Source organism: Capsicum annuum, unplaced genomic scaffold (assembly GCF_002878395.1).
Source record: "Capsicum annuum cultivar UCD-10X-F1 unplaced genomic scaffold, UCD10Xv1.1 ctg4644, whole genome shotgun sequence".
Taxonomy (NCBI): Eukaryota; Viridiplantae; Streptophyta; class Magnoliopsida; order Solanales; family Solanaceae; genus Capsicum; species Capsicum annuum.
This window is the reverse complement of record NW_025854011.1, coordinates 139,484-143,283: the sequence shown is the minus strand read 5'-3', so window position 1 is coordinate 143,283 and position 3,800 is coordinate 139,484. Positions and strand designations below refer to the sequence as shown.

The 3,800-nt window shown below is 36.0% G+C and overlaps 1 non-coding gene across 1 annotated transcript; it reads right to left on the bottom strand.

Annotated features, from left to right (window-relative positions):
• Positions 1-906: 906 nt before the first annotated feature.
• On the bottom strand, positions 907-1,013 carry LOC124892372. Its single transcript, XR_007050212.1, has one exon. It is a non-coding gene; the product is annotated as a small nucleolar RNA R71 (small nucleolar RNA).
• Positions 1,014-3,800: the final 2,787 nt, after the last annotated feature.

Genomic DNA, 3,800 nt, shown 5'->3' with positions numbered 1-3,800 from the left:
GATTACAACTGTTTCTTTCTTTGCACTAGTCGGCACTAATTATTTCTTGTTTGATAATATACATTTTTATTTATAAAATTAAAATCATATTGATACTTTCAAGCACTTAATAATCAATTGTCTTAAACTAAAGATTGAATAAATTTCTAGTTTATTGATCCTTATGGGAGCAATATCTGACTGTCCAAGTCTTTATACTACTTGTACGATCACGTCCACTTGCGCGTGCGTAGAGGCACAACAAGTTTTTGGTGCCGTTGTTGGGGATTTAATAGAATTAGTAAATTGCTAAATTTTTTTGGTTTTAACAACTTGATCTTAGTGGCTAAATTTTTGCAGGTTTAGCTGAACATTGGACTGGCTAGGGATAAAGAGTTAGTAGAGCCCTTTATAGAACCGAAAGTAATTTTTCATCAGAAGCAAAGAGCTCAATATTATATTCAACAGGGACAGATGGCTAAAATACGAGATCCAATCATTGTTGATCCAAATATTAGAAATATTCTAGCTCCTGTTATTCCATCTGTCCTATTCAACTAGCCACAAGACCTATTCATGATCTGGCAATCCCACTTATGAACCATATAACTAACAATATTTAGAAACCTAAACCAGGAGGTTGGTGGGAATTGAAATAGAATATAGTACAATTGTTGAATTCTGCGGGGCACTTTCATGGACTTTCACATGAGGATCCGCAGCAGCATATACAAACCTTCCTGGAAATAAGTAATACATACATTTCTAGAGATGTGAATACTGATTATGTCAGGCTGACACTCTACCCTTTTTCTCTAAATAGGGAAGCAAAGAGATGGTTATACTGAACCACCATACTCCATCACTTCATGGGAAAATTATGCTCAGAAGTTCCTTATTTGATTCTTTCCATCCCAGAAGACTGCATGATTGAGGAGTGAGATCTTGAGTTATAGACAAAAAAATAAAGAAAATCTCTACCAAGCATGGAAGAGATTCAAAGGCATGCTCAAAAGTTATCCTCATCACCATCAATTAAATGATGTCTTGGTGCACACATTTATTGAAGGCCTTGAGTCTAATACAGAGATTCAATTGAATTCACTAGCAGGAGGCCAAGATTTGGTGAAAACAAAAGAAAAACTGTATATATTGCTGAATCAAATTGCACAAGGGAATCCTGATTATCATGTAGACTCAAGAAGTGATCCAAAGAAGGTTTCAAGGGTATTAGAGGTTGATCAATTCACTGCATTACAGGCACAGATTGTAGCTATGCAGAATCATATAACTACTCAGCTAAACAACTTAAAGTTGGGTGCAACACAACCAGCAGCCACAATAAATATAGTTCAATAAGTATATTTGTCGTGTGAGTTTATAGAAGTGTTGACCATAAAGCAGATACATGTTCAGTTAATCCAGATTCAGTCAACTATATGGGGAATACAAATCATCAGGGTCAACAGAATTTTAGTAGTATGTATAATCCAAACTGGAAGAACCACCCCAATTTCTCATGGGTTAAAAATCAGGAACAGAATACAAAATAGTATATGGGACCTGTGCAATCAAATCCACAGTTGACTCTGAATAATCAAAAAACTGCCTAAAATAGTAATGTAGAGGAGTTGATTAAGCAGTTCATAGATCAATAAGCACAGTTTGTGGTAGACATAAAGACTCAAAAACACAATTTCCAGCTGAGTTGAAGAGTCAACAATTGCTTGCAAATAATCTGGAGTTATAGTTGGGTCAAATTGCAGGATCACAGAATACAAGGCCACAAGGAGCACAGCCTAGCAATACTAAGGCTAATCCTAAATAGGTGAATGTGGTTACAATAAAGAGTGGTCTACAAACTAAGGAGATGGTTCAGAAGTAGGATAATCCCACAGTCACTGATGGCAGATTGAAAGAGAAGGTAGAATTGGAAGTCAAGTAAAAAAAAGCAAGTGAAGAAATTCATGTGGAGAAAAATACTATCCCCTTACCCTTTCCTCAAAGGGAAAGGACGCATCAAGAGAAATCTAGTTATTAAAAGTTTCTAGATATTCTGAAGCAGGTTCAAGTAAACCTTTCTCTTGTTGACATTCTACAGAGTATGCCGAAATATGTGAAAAATATGTGAAATACTTAAAGGATATTGTGGCCAATAAGAACCAGTTGACTGAATATGCTATAGTTGCACTTACTTAAGAATACATGTTGAAAGATCCAGGTAGTTTCACCTTGCATATTACCATTGCTCAGACTATTTGTGCACGTGGATTGTGTAATTTGGGTGCAAGTATAAATCTCATACCCACGCCGTGGTACTAGAAGATGGGTCTTGGGAATCCTAAACCCATGACTATTGTGTTGCAGTAGATGGATAGGTTACTTGCTAGGCCAGATGATATTATTCAAGATATGTTGGTGCAAGTGGGATCTTTAATCATTTCAGTGGATTTTGTGATTCTTTACTTTGAGGCTGATCCAGTTGTTCCATTTATTTTGGGATGGCCCTTCTTAGAAATAGGACAGTCGCTCATTGATGTGGCTTCTAGAAAAATAACAATGCAAGTGCACGATAAAGTAGAGGTTTTTGATGTGTACAGAGCATTGAAACTACCAGCCATATATGAGGAGTTATCTTTTATATTAGTTATTGATCTTGCTTTGGATTAGCAGTTGTTGTTGTCTGGAGATCCATTAGAACTAGCTTTGATGGTTTATGATCTGCAAAGAGACGTGAAAGCATTTGGAACTAATCCAGGTTATGAATTTGGCAGTGATTGAGACAAACAAAGTCTCATTTGAGCCTTTAAATAGGCCAATTAGTCCCTAGACCTTTGTGCCTCAACTAGACCTTCAGTTGAAGAAGCTCCTAACTTGAAGCTTAAGGTTATTTCTCCATATTTACAATATGTTTTTCTCGGTGATCAAGATACCTTGCCTATTATTTTTTCTGCAAAATTATCAGATATACAAGTAAAGGAAAATGTAGGTATTCTAAAGAGGAGAAGGAAGGTAATTGGCTGGCAGATATCTGATATTTCAAGAATCAATCCAGTATTTTGCATACATAATATTTACATAGAAAAGGGTTAGAGACCTAGAGTGCAGCAACAATAAAGGTTGAATCTTGTGATGAAAGAGGTGGTCAGGAAAGAAATGATCAAGTGGTCTGATAGTAGTATTATCTACCCAATTTTTGATAGCAAATAGGTGAGTCTGGTGCACTGTGTACCAAAGAAGAGAGGATTTATAGTAATGACCAATGATGAAAATGAGTTGATTCCCACGTGTATAGTGACCGGTTGGAGAATATGTATAGATTATCGAATGTTGAATAAAGTGACTCGTAAAGATCACTATTCAATTCCCTTCATTGACCAAATGTTGATAGATTAGCGGGGCATGAATATTATTTTTTTTGGATGGGTAATCCAGCTACAATCAGATAAGCATAGCATTGGAAGACCAAGATAAGACCACTTTCACTTGTCCATATGGTACATATGCATTCAAACGTATGTCATTTGGCTTATGCAATGCACCTGCTATATTTCAAAGATGTATTATGGAAATATTTTTAGACATGGTGGAATAATTTATGGAGGTATTCAGGGATGATTTTTCAGTGTATGGTAATTCATTTGAAAAGTGCTGGAAAAATCTCCACAGAGTCCTAGCTCATTGCGAAGAAACAAACTTGGTGTTGAATTGGGAAAATGCCACTTTATGGTTAAGAAAGGAATTGTCTTAGGCCATAAAGTGTCATGCAAAGTAATTGAAGTGGACAAAGCAAAGGTTGAAGTAATTGAAAAGATGACTCA